This window comes from Odocoileus virginianus, chromosome 18, assembly GCF_023699985.2.
Source record: "Odocoileus virginianus isolate 20LAN1187 ecotype Illinois chromosome 18, Ovbor_1.2, whole genome shotgun sequence".
NCBI classification, from domain to species: Eukaryota; Metazoa; Chordata; class Mammalia; order Artiodactyla; family Cervidae; genus Odocoileus; species Odocoileus virginianus.
Window position 1 is genome coordinate 50,732,153 of NC_069691.1, and position 16,749 is coordinate 50,748,901.

At 40.6% G+C, this 16,749-nt stretch overlaps 1 protein-coding gene and 1 non-coding gene across 2 annotated transcripts in view; one reads left to right on the forward strand and one right to left on the reverse strand.

Annotated features, from left to right (window-relative positions):
* GALNTL6 (polypeptide N-acetylgalactosaminyltransferase like 6) overlaps positions 1 to 16,749 on the reverse strand; it is a 1,391,757-nt gene that overhangs the window by 1,119,437 nt on the left and 255,571 nt on the right. The window lies entirely within an intron of this gene.
* Positions 4,878 to 4,982, forward strand: LOC139039565 (U6 spliceosomal RNA). Its single transcript, XR_011492907.1, has one exon. It is a non-coding gene; the product is annotated as a U6 spliceosomal RNA (small nuclear RNA).

A 16,749-nucleotide genomic window follows, 5' to 3' on the forward strand; every position in this document is an offset into this window, starting at 1 on the left:
CAGTCGTTTGGACATCTGATGTGAAAAACTGACTCACTGGAAAAAGATCCTGATGCTGGGAAAGACAGGGAAGGAGGAGAAGGGGGTGGTGGGGGATGAGATCAGAGATGGATGCTGATAGGACCACCATGAGGGGAATGGCACATGCTGTTTACTTTGTCCTGGACTGTTCAATTAATCAATGTGGTGGGACGTGTGAATAACCCCATCTGGTTTCCAACCAAGTCCCAAAATTTGAAGAAGTGTGGCCAACCCCACCTCAGCTGTGCTACAGCGAGCTCCATACCCATGCTCCACAATTGATCGTTGCAGTTTGTGTCTTAAAATCCTGTTTAACCTACCTCTCTATCCACTTTGAACCATCTGACACATCTAGTGGAAACAAATGCTCTTGGACATTAAAAGTATCCAATAGTAACATCACCCATCCCCCATGCCCCAAAAGTATAAAGCAAGGCAGACCATTGAAATAATTTCCACTGCTATGACCTAAAATAAATGTTAGAAAACCAATATGTCTCAAAGTTTTCAAATATCTGACCTCAAGCTTTTCTTAATCAGTCATTAACTATAATGGTTCAGGTCAAAGCTGGTTCAGACATGAAGGCAGAAGTCACCAATCATAATGTTGACATGGTTGTCACTCTCCTCAAACAAGCAAGGGGAAGAAAAAAAATCCAATGGAGGGCAATGCAATTTGCATAAGATGTTCTTGAATGATTTGACTGCAATGCCTATTTAATAAGGCTAGTATTTGGATTCGGAGAAGGCAATGGCACCCCACTCCAGTCCTCTTGCCTGGAAAATCCCATGGACGGAGGAGCCTGGTGGGCTGCAGTCCATGGGGTCGCACAGAGTCGGACATGACTGAAGTGACTTAGCAGTAGCAGTATTTGGCTTGACAATTAATGTTTAGCCTGTGATATTACCAGAGATCTTGGAATAGGTTCGAATCAGAAACATGTGTTTCAAAAAGGGAGTGTGTTCTTTTGGAAAGAATGCAACTTGATGCAAATTACTGGATAGAGAAAATGAACTAGTAAAGTAGGAAAAGAATTTGGATGGTGTACCGCTCATTGCCTGTGGACATACAATGTAACACTTCAGGCAAAAGGTGAATGGGGACTCAGACATTAAAGAACAGAGCTTATTTTTTCAGAGAAGTATTACTGTATGCAGTTCTCAGCCACATATTTAAAAATGTTTTGTGATACTGAAGACAGTCCAAATAAAGACAATACAAATGATATAAAGTACAGAAAACCTGATCTTTAAGCAAGGCTAACAAAAACACACTTGTGCACACCTGCAGGAAAACAGAGGGACCCTGGAGACTGGCAATAGCGCTCAAAAGAACATGCTAACATAGGGCTTTAAATAGTCATTCCGGGTCAATCAACGAAGTTTATAATGACAAACAAGCAAGAGTCTTCTTTAATTGCAACACAGAGGTTTGCAACGTGCTTTCTTCAGAGGCATACACATTTAAAAAACAAAACAAACTAAACAGAAAAGAAAATGTGTGGCATATAAGAAAAAACTGGAAGTAACTCAGTTTTAGGGTGAAAAATCTGCGCTGCTTCACTTTAAATTGGCACATTGTTCAGTTAGGGGAAAAAAACATTCTTTTCAGGAGGTTGATGGACATGTGTCTGACTCTTTGACCCCATGGACTGTAGCCTGCCAGGCTCCTCTGTCCCTGCGATTCTCCAGGCAAGGACACTGGAGCGGGTTGCCAGTTTCCTCCTCCAGGGGATCTTTCTGAGCCAGGGGTTGAACATTTGTCTCCCACGACTCCTACATTGGCAGGTGGATTCTTTACCACTAGCGCCACCTGAGCGCCACCTCGGAAGCCCATACTGTATGAAAGTAAATCAACAGATTATATTCAGAGGCTGTTCCTTCCTAGATGCCCCCTCCCACCACGCCCACTCCGCAAGAAAGTTGGAAAACTCATTTAGGGAAATGTTTGTCCTGTTGTAACCCACATGCACTCAGCGGTCTGGTCCTTCCTACGCAAAGCTGGCACTAAGACAGATAAAAGGTCTTCAGAGCAGTGGGAGACAGATGAAATTCTGGCTGGTGAGGAACGACTTAACGTACTCTGGTGCCAACAACTGTTAGGCAGTAATTTGGTTCCACATCACTCCTAGTAATCGAATGCACTTTACAAAGCACCCTGCCAGAACTCACACAAATGGGGTGGGGGGAAATGACTTTTATTCAACTTGTTAAATTTTACATCACTTCTCCCTGGCAGCAAAAGCAACAGAAAGGAGATGAAGTGAGGGGCTGCGATCGTGGGCTGGGCAGGGTTCTCCAGGGCCTGGTTTCCTGACAACTGGTTTTCCAGTTGTCAGGAAAGGAAGCAACCCAGCCCAGATTTGTATATTTTGGACTCTCTCTTCACATCACCAACCTCCTCCTGAAATCTAGGACACAGAGCCAAGTGATTTGAGTCATAGGAAAAATGTGGCCCTCTCCTGGAACCACACAATTACAATGAGTGGCATGGATCATAAAGAAGGTTGAGCACCAAAGAACTGATGCTTTTGAATTGTGGTGCTGGAGAAGACTCTTAAGAGTCTCAAAGCAGTCAATCCTAAAGGAAATCAACCATAAATGTTTATTGGAAGGACTGATGCTGAAGCTGAAGCTCCAGTACTTTGGCCACCTGATACGAAAAGCTGACTCACTGGAAAATACCCTGATGCTAAAGGCAGAAGGAGAACAGGGTGACAGAGGATGAGATGGTTGAATGGCATCACTGACCCAATGCACATGAGTTTGAGCAAGCTCCAGGAGATGGTAAAGGAGAGGGAAGCCTGGCATGCTGCAGTCCATGGAGTCCACAAAGAGCTGGACATAAATGAGTGACTGAAAATGCTTTGTTGAAATGTATTTTTGAATCCTGACTTTATGTGGCCACAATAGGTTATTTATTGCTTTGAAAATGTATTGATAGCCTTTGATTCATAGCCAACCTTCTTTAATGATATTTCTTTCCTTTTCAGAGACAAGACTTTCTACCAAGGGAGGAAATAAGTGTGTGAGTCTAGGGGCATGGCAGGGAGGAGATAAGGCTATCAGAAATGACAGCCATATAAAAATTAAAATATGACTAAAATTTAACCTATTTTAAAGAAAAGAACCTTGATTCTCTAAACCAGGCAGGGCCCTATAAGACTTTCACAGAACAGTGCATAAGTGCATGCTAAGTTGTTTCAGTCGTGTGGGACTCTTAGTGATCCTATGGACTGTAGCCTGCCAGGCTCCTCTGGCCATGGGATTCTCCAGGCAAGAATACTGGAGTGGGTTACCATTTCCTCCTCCACTGGATCTTTCCGACCAGGGATTCAAACCTGCCTCTTGAATCTCCTGCATTTGGTGGATTCTTTGCCATTAACACCACGTGGGAAGCCCTTTCCAGAACAGACCCTGCCCTTATCCACTGCCTGCCTTCTGTCTTTAGAAAAACTTTAGTCAAAGAATAAATTAAATCAGAGAAGTAAGAAAATGCAGAAAAAAGTAAAAAAAAAATCAAACAAGACAAAAGAATAATACTTTAACTACTAAACAAAATTAAGAAACTTTAGTTCAGGAATTCCCTTGGTGGTCCAGTGGTTAAGACTTGGTGCTTTTAATGCTGAAGACCCAATACATGGTCTGGGAACTAAGATCCCACAAGTTTGGAGGAAAACAAACAAACATAAAAACCTTTGGTTCTTCCTCAAAGACTACGGGGGCTTCCCTGGTGGCTCAGATGGTAGAGCATCTGCCTGCAGTGCAGGAGACTGGGGTTGGATCCCTGGGTCAGGCGGATCCCCTGGGGGAGGGCATGACAACCCACTGCAGTAGTCTTGCCTGGAGAATCCCAAGGACAGAGGAGCCGAGCAGGCTACAGTCCATGGAGTTACAAAGAGTCAGACAAGACTGAGCGACTAACACGTTCACTTTCAAGGACTACAGATAATATTCTGAGCATGTCCTTTGAGCTGTTTTGCAGATACTGAAACCCCCACCAGGGGGAAGAAGTTAAACATCTGCTGCCCACAAGCATGAAGACCCCAGACCAGTTGGAACTAGAAGGTTGATGATACTGCCTCCTAATTACTTCACCACCAGGCAATCAGAAGGTCCATGCGCTGACCACGCTCTGCTCCTTGAACATCATAAAGCTCCTCACTACCCCTTCCTGGGTGGGACACACAGTCTTAAGGGCATTAGCCTGCTGTGGCCCGCTTGGCCTGGCAAAGTAATAAAACTATTTTGTTCTACTTCACCCAAAACTCTGTCTCCCAGATTTAATTCGTCATGGGTATACAGAGGCCAAATTTCGGCAGCAGTTGGTGAATCAGAATTTTGTAGTAAAATAGAGGATAGACTTTATGGAGAGACAGATCAGAGTCTGATTCATGTTTGGGCCATTTATCAATGTGTGATATTAAGTAAATTGTTAAATTTCTTGTTTTTTTCACTTATAAAATTAGGATAAAAATATCAACTTCAAAAGTTGATGATGAATATTATATAACAGGCTTGGAACATGGTAGATTCTGATGAAATGGTGGCTTTCATTCATATTATGATTATTATTTACAATTAAGGCTGTTCAAGGTAAATTAGTTTGCAATCAGGAAGTCTGCAAATTTTGGTGTTTAGTGCTTTCAACGTGTAACTCCTAAAGAAATCTAACTTAATCATAGCATAGGGACTTTCCTGGGGGTCCAATGGTTGAGACTTCATCTTCCAGTGCAGGGAGTCTGGGTTCAATGCTTAATCATGGAACTAAGATCACACATGCTTCATGGCCAAAAGACCAAACACAAGTTCAATAAAGATTTTAAAAATCGTCTCCATCAAAAAACATGTTAGGTGCTCCCTTTGGCAGCCAATATACTAAAATCGGAATAATACAAAGAAGATTAGTCTGGCCCCTGTGCAAGGATGGCATGGAAATTCATGAAGCACTCCTTACTTTACTCAGGATGGGGAGACACATGGGCACCCATGGCTGATTCATGTTGATGTATGGCAAAAAATAGCACAATATTGTAAAGCAATTAGCCTCCAAGTAAAAGAAATAAATTAACTTTAAAAATCTTAAAATAAAATAAACCATAGCATAGTTTTGTTAGACAATTTAGTCTTTTATGCAACGTTTAAGCAAAAGAAAACCTCCAAAAGTCACCCAGGGTAGTAAGAGGAAAGTGAAATTCTAACTTAATTAAAAATTAAATATCTAATAAAAACACACTTTTGGACTTTCTGTGTAGATATGCTCGCCTTTTATCAAGATTTCCAGCCTGCCAAGCAGACTTCTACAGATTGCATGATCAAAACAAATGATTCTCTTTTATTTGACAAATAGAGGACATTGAGGGGATGGACAGGACTAAGCCTCATCCTTTGAGCAGAAAGGATGCTTGTAGCTCACCTCTCTTGCAGATTCAAGGCCAGTGGGTCTCACCATGGGACCCAGGGCCTCCCCTGAACCAGTGTTTCCCCTGCCTGATGTTTGAAAAATAAAATGTTTAAAGTATTATCTGCTTAGACTAAAAGGGAAAAGAAAGATAAAGCAAACAGACAGAACATGGTCTGATAATTTCCATTTGGGGAAACATTAACATTAATAGTATTAATATTACCAATCATTTCTCAAAGAAATGAAGTTTTTCTTTTTTTCATACTTGTATGAATTTGTAAGTAAATAACTGATTTCAAACAGTTCTGGCTTTCAGTGAATCACTGTTTCCAGCATATTCATGTTCCCCTCATGGTTAATATAGTAAAGTCATTGCTTTTCCCCCAGAATTCATACCAAATGCTTCTAGTGAAGAAGATGCATAGCAGTTTGCATCTGTCTTTCTCCTCAGAGACCAAGTTTCACGGTATTACTTTTTATTCACATAATAGAATAAGTTCTGCAAAAATTAACCCGAAGACCTTGAAAAGCTTTGTAAATAAGTCTGCTCTCTTGTATGTATCAGTAACGCATCTGAGAGGTCTGCAAACAAAATCTCATTTCTACGTGCAATCCAAAAAAACAGGACAACAAGCAGTGTGACGGCTGAGGTCTCAATGCACAACTCAAATCATGGGCAGTGCATTTGGAGGCCCTGACATACACAAGAAACTCTCTTGATGCTCTAATTAAATCTGTCTCTATGTCTATCCTCAAAACACACCAGCCTTCTGATACATAACTTTCATGTGTTTCTTTTAAAAATCTTTTGTCTGTCTAAAGAAATGTAATTCTCAAAGTCTTCATGAACTTTCAAATAATATAGAGTAGCCTGGAGTGGGATAAATCAGAGGTGAAACATGCTTGAATTTTTTAAGTTATATGTAAGAATAGGGAAAAAAGAAATATAAGATAATGTATACACATGTTCTTAGCATATTTAAATCACAAATATCCATTTATGAATTAATATTTATATATAAGGAGAAGGGAAGACAGAGGATAAGATGGTTGGATGGCATCACCAACTCAATGGACTTAAGTTTGAGCAAACTCTGGGAGATAGTGAAGGTCAAGGAAGCCTCGTGTGCTGCAGTCCATGGAGTCACAAAGAGTTGGACACCACTAAGTGACTTAACAACAAATGCATACATCTACATATGCATTTGTCTGCACAGGAATAATGAAATACATTTTGCATTTATAGACTAGTTTCTGTCTTAAGTGTTTAACCATTTTCAATCCTTGAGGCTCATCCATGTTTTACTAATTCAGGTTTGGGATGGTCTTCATTGAGCACAAAGAAACATCTTTTTTTTTTTTTTTTTTCTGGAGAATTACCTTAATCTCCGTAGAAGAAAACATACGTTATTTTATTTGGAATTGAGATTTTACAAATTCAGGAACACAGCCCTACGCCCGGCAAGTTTTTCCAAGACCAAATAGGACTCAAGTTCTCTCACCTGTCCTGTTAGGGGTACTCTCCTTCCTCCAGGACTCCTGGGGTCCCAGCCCCCTCCCCATTTCCATCAAACATGCTCTCGTCTGCTTTTCCATCCTGGGGAGACCACATAACAGAGTGACCAGAACGTGGACCATGTCAGGGGCAGTTCTGGCCACTCAGACTACTTCCTGGGGGTCTGACTTTTGCCTAGGGTGTCAACCAAGCATCACAGTTGGAATAAAAATCATAGCACATACAAAACCTAAATGTAGTCTGAAATGTGTCATTTGTAACACATTCATATTTTATTTTTTAAAAATTTAGGATCATGACTTGTTTTTAACTTCATGGAAATAATTTTGGTTGTTTTAAATCTCTTTAAAACTTCACATTTACACTTTAAATTGCTCAGTTTTGTTCTAGTTCTGCTCTCATTTGTGTGTCCATATTCCAAGTGATTCAAAACATGGTTCTTCTCTTTCAAGTCATATGTCTGTGTGCTGCTGGGTGCTTAGTCGCTCAGTCATGTCTGACTCTTTGTGACGCTATGGACTGTAGCCTACCAGGCTCCCCTGTCCATGGGATTCTTCAGGCAAGAATACTGGAGTGGGTTGGTTGCCATTTCCTTCTCTGGGGGATCTCCCTGACCCACAGATTGAACCCACCTTTTCTGTGTCTCCTGCACTTCATGCAGATTATTAACCACTGAGCCGTTATGCACCCCCTTAAAGCCAAAAGACCATTCTAAATAGTTATCTTTCACTGTGTCAGCGAGTGTAATATCCCTCCCACCCATCTGGGTTACCTTGTGAGGTCAAGTACTATGAGTAGATAACCGTCATTGGCTGAGAGGAAGCTGCTGCTTTACTCGGTGACCCACTGTCCCTGGAGTCGGAAATTAGGGGCCTTCTACAGGGCATGTCCCAAATGGTCTCTGTTTCTGGAAGCCAGTGGAAAAGGTTGGTTCCCTCCACAACTGCCCCTCCTGTTCATCTTGAACCAGGGGGACAGCCAGCATCCCACAGTAAGTGAGCTGGACCAATGTCCCCTCTTGGTACAGGATCCTGTCTCCATGGACAACTGGTCTCCCTTCATGGCAACCCAGAACTCTGTTCACTTGCACATGTTTTCTGAGATGAAGACACCTCTTTTCAAGACTCAGATGTTTGATCCTCTCTTAATTGCAAGAAAGATGCACCTCCTCTAGGAGGATTCTGCTGTAGCAGAAGTTTGTACATGTTTCAATAAAAGATTGTTCAATCTGGTGGCTGGGACATGAAACTCATGGATTAGAAAGGAGAAAGAACCAGAAACAAATGCTCAACACCATCTTCTAAATGTCCTCTTTTCCAAACTTAGAAACTTAGAAAGAAATCCAAAAGGAGGGAAAGATATGAGATTTCTATGGAATCATTAAACAATAATAATGCAACTACTTGATCCAAGAAATATTAAGTGACTTCAAATGAACAGGATGACAATGAGATAGTGCTAATTATGGGAAAAGAAGTAAAGCTCTTGCTATTGGTAAATTATATAAAACAACCTTGAAGAATAAACCAGAAAGGGGGATTAGGATGAATAATATTAGATAAAACATATGTACACATGCCCATTCATTCATTCATGCATGCATACACACACACAGACACATACATTACACATACACACACACACACGCCACAGAACAGTATCCATATATAAGAAAGAAAAAATTAACCTGAAAATAAAATATAATCAAGATAACTGCAAAACTTCACTGAAATAAATAAAAGAAAATTGAACAAAAGAACACACATATTTCGTAGCTGGATGGGAAATCAATTTTTCTCAAAATTGATCTATGTATTTAATTCAGTCTCAATAAATTATTCAGCATTACTTTATGTTTAGAAGGCATGGGTGTTAAGGTGTGAGTAAAAAAAATATATTTTTTTTAAAAGAAATGTGAAAGTGTTAGTTGCTCAGTTGTGTCTGACTCTTTGCAACCCCATGAACTGTAGCCCAAGCTCCTCTGTCCATGGGATACTCCAGGCAACAGTACTGGAGTGGGTTGCCATTCCCTTCTCCAGGGGATCTTCCTGACCCAGGGATGGAACCCGAGTCTCCTGCATTGCAGGCAGATTCTTTACCATCTGAGACACAAGGGAAGTAGTTAGAGAAAATATATAAGGTCAGATATGATCACAAGGAGTACTACCACATTAATGAAATCAGGTTGGTACTAATGCTGGACTAAAAACTGAAATGGGGAAAAAAGTTACTTGAGAAAGGAGAAGTGTCCATATATGCATGTGGTGTCCACATAATGCAAGATCTAACATGGATCCTCAATCAATGGAAGGGTTTTGGCACAAAGAGCTCAATTCACATTCTCATCTCATGTCATTCTAGATGGAGACAAAGTTGATTAAAAAATGCAATTAATAATACCATTAGTATTTTAAAGTTAGTAAAGTAATAGAAGTTAGACAAAAGTTTACCTGGTTTTTCAAATTAAATGTTTTTTAAAAACAAGGGCTGAAAGCAAAATTGTAAAAAAAAAATTTCACTTTAATTATTTTCATTGAAAAATAATAAAACTAAAATGCTATCAACTTGGGAGAAAACTTGCAACAAGGCAAAATCATAACATAATCATTATAATATAGTATTATAATGATTTTTATGCATGTTGATAAGAAAAATGCAGGAATAGTAAATCAAGTAAAGTATTTTAAGAAACAAATCACTGAAGATAAAACATGCCAAATATGTGTTGAAGTTGTTTATTTATAATCTGACAAATATGCTTTAAAAACAACTCTATAACCTGTTTTGATTGCTTAATTAGTATAGCTTTTAAACACTGATAATATTTATTTTCAGCAGTGTTACAAGTTGCTATGGGAAATGAATATTGATATAAACTTTTTAAAAAATATTTTGTAATATATTGGGTCTTAAATATGCTCATAAACTCTGATCCAAATTCTTATACTTCCCATATGTATTCTAAGAAATGACCTACAATTAGGAAACAAGTATTTATGGCAAGTATTTCAATAGGGAGCTATTTATAGCAATAAAAATTGGTAAGAGCATAAATGGTTAACAAACTTAATATTGTAGCTGATTATGATTCTTGCATATATGGAGTACCCTACAACTATTTAAATAATATATGGAGGGTTTTTCCAGAAAAGAAAATGATGCTTTTGGCAAATGGTAAATGATTTTTGCATAATTCAATATAGTACATAAAATATAAGTTCAAGTATATAAACAACAGAAGGAGAAAAATGTTGTGAAAATGACTAAAGTTCACACTGTCTGCCTCTGAATGGAAGAATTTTAAGTTAATCTTTTTCATTATCAACGAAAGTTTTTTAAAAAAAAATTTTATTTTGTTTATAGTCATCTTAACTCAGCAATGTTTCTACAGGATTGAGAGTAGTATTTCCCCAATATTCCATTAGGGTGTACACTCTTGGTTGCTATGTATTTAGCTGAAATACACTGACACCTTTTTTTGTCAGAGTCATTGCTGCGTTGAAGCGTATTGCACATATTTTCCCCAAGTTGACTACCTCAGGATGGATCAGAATTCCATTTCAGATTCTCTTATGTTAAATCTACATCTCTGGGTCCATCTGGAGAGCCGGAAACCCCAGTCACTCGGAAGCTGACTCTCTGGTTGGTGAGCAGTATGACTGTGCCCACCCTCGGGGGGCTGTCCACCCAGACCTGCCCTAGAAGCCTGAGGGAGAGGCAGGTCAGGAGAACCGCCGTGTCCCCATTCGCCATGTCCAGTTGACTCCACGGCCTCTGGGTTTGCTCTGTAGACCTGTCCTTCTCGGACTTTGGGCTATGCTGGATAAAAAAGGCCTCAGCTGATTTCTAGCACAAACCAGTCTCCAATGGTGAGATTTTTCAGATATCTGATAAGCTATTTCAAAACTCTATTTTTCCCTGCTATCTTTTTTGTTAAGAAGCTCCAGTTACCTCAAGAACATTCTTGGAATCTAGAAAGATGGTACTGATGAACCAATCTGCAGGGCAGCAATGGAGATGCAGACATAGAGAACAGACTTGTGGACACAGTGGAGGAAAAAGAGGGGGAGATGAATGGAGAGAGTGGCATTGAAGCATATACGTTACCACATGTAAAATCGATTGCTAGTGGGCATTGCTGTATGGTGCAGGGAGCTCATCCCCAGCGCTGTGGGATGACCTAGAGAGCTGGAAGTGTGGGAGGCGGGAGGTGGGAGGGAGGTTCAAGGGGAAGGAAGCGTATGCATGCCTATGGCTGATTCATGGTGATGTGTGGCAGAAGCCAACACAATATTATAAAACAATTACCTCCAATTAAAAAAAAACTCAGAGTGGAAAAAAAGAACATTCTTGGGGAGCAGGGTAAGCAACAGTGACGTCTTAGGACAGCTGTCAGTTCTAAAGTATAATATTGCTTCAACAGGACCAAAAGTCTACCCCTTCTCTGAATAGACCCAGCTGGAAACAGTTCTCCTCCATTCTCCCCATGCCTGCAGCTTAGAGTCGACGGGGTTTGCCCTGAGGGCAGGTAGAAGGAAAGCAGGGGCCATTTTCTCCTCATGTTTTTTGTTTCCCAGAGAGCCCCATAAGAGGGGTTATGGATCACTGATCCAGTAGATAAGAAAGGGATATTTTGTTTTCCGTCTGGATGGAGGTCCAGATAACATAGTTGGTAAAGAAACTGCTTGCAATGCAGGATACCCCTGTTCCATTCCCAGGTCGGGAAGATCTGCGGGAGAAGGGATAGGCTACTCTGCCCTATCCACTCCAGTATTCTTGGGCTTCCCTTGTGGCTCAGCTGGTAAAGAATCCGCCTGCAGTGTGGGAGACCTGGGTTCGATCCCTGGGTTGGGAAGATCCCCTGGAGAAGGGAAAGGCTATCCACTCCGGTATTCTGGCCTGGAGGATTCCAGGGGGTACTAAAGAGTCGGACATGACTGAGCGACTTTCACTCACTCATTCCACGCCTACAGTTCCAGTTATCTAGACCCACACAGAGGGATGGGTTTCTGGAGGAATTCGGAGGAACAGTTTCTCTGACTCCTACGGTTAAGTGTCTGCTTGCAATGTGTGAGAACTGAGTTCGATCCCTGGGTCGGGAAGATCCCCTGGAGAAGGAAATGGCAACCCACTCCAGTATTCTTGCCTGAAAAGTTCCATGGATGGAGGAGCCTGGTGGGCTACAGTCCATGGGATTGCAAAGAGTCGGACACGACTGAGCAACTTCATTTACTTATAAGGAGGAAAGATGACAAGCAGGTCTTGGCATTCCCTTAAAGTGAAAGCGTTAGTCACTCAGTCACCTCCAACTCTTTGTGACCCCATGGACTGTAGCCTCCAGGCTCCTCTGTCCATGGGATTCCTCAGGCAAGAATACTGGAGAGGGTTGTGAATTTCTTCTCCAGAGGATTTTCCCAACCCAGGAATCAAACCCCGGTCTCCTGCATTGCAGGCAGATTCTTTACTCTCTGAGCCACCAGGGGAGCCTGGCGATTCCCTTGGTCCCTGTTAGAAGCCAAATTAATTCTATAAAAGTTTGTTATACCTCCTCTTCAACTACGAGTTGAAAGAATTCATTCTCCTATGAATGCTGACGAGTACAGTGCCATATGGTATAATGTTTGAAGCCAATAACAGAAGTAACAAGGGCCTTGGGTCATTAAAAGAAAGAAAAATGGAAGGAAGGGAGGAAGGAAGTTATACTGCTTGTTTTAAAATTCAGCAGTTGACCAATATGAATGTATAAAAAATGATTATTTTAGTTTTTTCTTTTTTTATTTTACCATTTTATCTGGTTAATTTTACATGTTTAATTTATCTAAGCCAAATAAGTAAAAAGTAGAAAGTGCCACTTGAATTACCTTTCTTTGAACATAAACTCTCTACTCCTTTGTTTAAAATTCTATTGTAAAAACAAGTGTTTAATCAGAATCATTTAAATCTTTTAAATTATTGCAATACACTGAAGTTACTAGCATCAAATATTAACTATGCTCTATATGGAAAATATCAAATATATCTCTCAGATTTATCCTGAAATAGCTCTAAATATGTTACATGGCATCAATAAAAAGAAACTTTTACTAAACTCAGGAAGTCAAACTAAATATTTATAAAAATATATCATTTATTTTTCCTCAGCTTTTACAATAGCCTTAGAACTTTATTATTAATTTGGATTTTTTGTATAGATGTGCCCATTTTTTATATAAACATATATTTATTTCTAAATCTCATTCTTTGTGATTACATTCACTTTTATTTGGCTCATGGATACATTTTATTTATTTTGAAGATTGAAATAACTTCAAAGGTAAAACTGAAAGAAAATATTGACTCTGTTCTAGGGTATCTATTACCATGGAAAATGACCTTTGCATGTGCTTGAGCTTAGGGACACACACACAGACACACACACACACACACACAGTCCATTAGTTTCCTCTGGCTGAAGCACCTGGCATGTTTCATCAGCAGCCACAGAATTCTCTCTCAATTGTTAAGGGGCCATTTCTATATTAATGCAATGTTTGGCTTGCAGTGGGGTAAATGATGAGGGCTTTGGAGGTCCCTTGTGTCAAGAACACACATCTCTGTCTTTTTCTGCCGTGGCCTAGAAAAGACTTTCTTCCAGGCATAGCTCAGTGCTGCCAACACCACAGGCACTGGAGGAAGCAGCTTTCAAAAGGAAGGCTGCCTCCAGTCTGGCCTTAATTATTTCACCTTGGGCCCATGTCCACGTGTCTGATGTCTGTGTATTTAAGTCGACTACAATGACTTCTGGTAGCTGGTCCGCTGATTCCCTGTATTAACGTTTTAAAATGCACCCTATTTGGTTTCTAAAAGGTCTTCCCAAAGCTTTTCGCAGAAAACAGGGTTTGGAAAATGTCAAATGCCCATCATGAAGATTTGGCTTCCAGATTCAAATTCTAGGTGTGAGTGTATTTAGGCTGGTCATGAAAATTGTAGACTTGAGTTCATTATCTTCAAAAGTAGCTTGACTTTACCTTTTATTTTTTTATCCTATTTGCGTGTCCTTGCATCAAGAATCATGTCTCAAATGTCCTTTAAGAAATGCTGTGAGGCTGTTTTCACTGTGTATTCTGGTACCCCGTTCCCCTCTCTGACTATTCAGGAAGCAGCAATAACTTGATGCAAGCATTGTTTTTAATGAAAAGGGTAGGTATAGCTTGGTTTGGCAGGTGGCAGGTAGTAATAAAGAGCCCGCCTGCCAATGCAGGAGATACAAGAAAGGCAGGTCCAGTCCCTGGGTCTGGAAGATCCCCTGGAAGAGAACATGGCAACCCACTCCAGTATTCTTGCCTGCACAATCTCATGGACAGAGAAGCCTGGCAGGCTACAGTCCATGGGGTCAAAAAGAGTGGGACATGCCTGAAGTGACTTAGAATGCAAGCAGGTATAGCCTGGATTATTAAACAAAAAAGAGTGACATACAAATTTGAGTATGTAAAGTGTGTGTGTGTGTGTGTGTGTGTGTGTGTTTTAGCAGAGACAACTACATGGTAAAACATTTTGGAAAAAAAAAGATTTTCTGAAAACACTAAGTTTGCTTTTAAACAGGAAGGGATAAAGAGTTACAAGAAGCCCACAGAACATATTCTAAACCCAAGGTGCAGAAGCACTCCCTTGCTTCATCCGGGTAAAGGTGACCACAGAGATGATGGCAGAATTTGAGATCCGGATGTCTTAACCCTTCAGCAAGCCTGCCTAGGGACAGCCACCCTTTTTCATCCCACCATCACTGCTCCTGTGTGCTTTCTGTGGGGCATCTGGTAAACCAGCTCACCACTGTGACTTTTTCTACCTGGCACTCGCCCCTCAGGTTGACCAGCTCTCTCTCTGAACTTCCGCTCCCCACTGGCTGGTGAGCAGGCTGGGGTGGACAGCATATGTGAAACACTGGGATTCTATCAGGCATGTTAAGATGTTCATTAGTCTTTAAGGATGTGCTCAATGTCCATCTGTAAAGAAGCTCAGTGTCCACTGAGCTCTTTTCAAAAAAGTGAGGCATGTGTCCTGTATTCTGTCCAGTTAGGGGCTCTAACGAAACTGAACAATACAAAACCCTGCAGTATGGGCTTCATCTCCATGACCGGGACCTGAGGTCAGGGATAGGGGCCACTGAAGCAGTGCTTCTCAAACAATACCTGATCTCTCGCTTTCTGCTTGTTTTTTGAAGTCCATGCTGATACAGATAGAAGTGCTTGCAAAATAAAAGTGAGATATTAGTGATGTAAAGTAAAAAGCTGTTTGCATCTCATGGATGCTTGCAGAAGCGTGAGGTCACCTATAGTAACCTATGCTACAAGGTTGGTAGAGGAGATGCTGGCCAAACATCTTGGAGTTCTACAGAGCCTGAGATGCTGACTTCTGTCTTCACCCTTTGCCCAAGGTCTTTTTCTGCTCCATCAGCTCCTGGGATGTCAGAGAATGGAAGCTGCTTTTGCCTTTGCTGGGTAATCTCAAAACAAGGTAGATGATAATCAATGCATTGTAAACCCCCCTCCCTTACAACCAGGAGAAAACATCTCAGGTAGACCACTACAAACCCCCAGAGTTTCCCCTCTTGCCCTGTTGGTGGGAATGAAAATTGGTGCAGCTACTATGGAGAACAGTATGGAGTTTCCTTAAAAAATAAAAGAGTTTTTTACACCATGAAGTCCAGAAATATCTCTCCTGGGCATGTATCCAGACAAAACTATAACTGGAAAAGATATATACACCCCAATGTTCATAGCAGCACTATTCACAATAGCCAAGATATGGGGGCAACCTAGATGTCCATCAACAGATGAATGGATAAAGAAGATGTGGTACATATAAATGAAATATTTTTTAGTCACTAAGTCATATCTGATTCTTTGCAACCCCATGGACTGCAGCATGCCAGGATTCCCTGTCCTTCACTCTCTCTTGGAGTTTGCTCAAAGTCATGTGCATTGAATTGGTGATGTCATTCAACCATCTCAACCTCCGTTTCCCCCTTCTCCCCCTGCCCTCAATGTCTGCCAGCATCAGGGTACTTTCTACTGAGTCAACTCTTCACATCAAGTGTACAAAGTATTTTACTCAACCATAAAAAAGAATGAAAGAATGCCATTATAGCAACATGGATGGACCTCAAGATGATCATAAGTTCAGTAAGTAAGAAAGAGAAAGGCAAATAGCATATGATATCACTAATATGAGGAATCTAAAATATGACACAAACGAGCTTATCTACAAAACCAAAACAGACTCATAGATACAGAGAACAGACTTGTGGCAGACAAGACGGGGAGGCATGAAGAGAGAAGGATTGGAAACTGGGGGGTAGTGGATGAAAGCTATCATGTACAGGGTGGATAAACAACAAATTCCTACTATATAGCACAGGGAACTATGTCCAATATCCTGTAATAAACCATAATGGAAAAGAGAATGAAAAAGAATATATGTATATGTATAACTGAATTACTTTGCTGTACACCAGAAACTAATACAGCATTTTAAATCAACTCTTTATTGACTTAAGGGAAAAAAAAAAAAAGCTGAAACAAATGCCCAGGTTTCCTCAAGCAGAAATAAACTCATGGCAGGTGTCAGTGGCCTGGCTTAATACTCTTGTTTTCTAGTGGTCTTTCCTTTCCTCCCTTGTTTCTTCATGGTTCTCCTGCTATTACCTGGGTTCCTTTTCCAGATAAATTATTCATGTTTGTATCCTCCCCTCAGGGACTGATGATCAGGAAACAAAACCTAAGATAACAATGCTAAATGTCAGCCTTCCATGCAGGGGCATAAAGGTAAG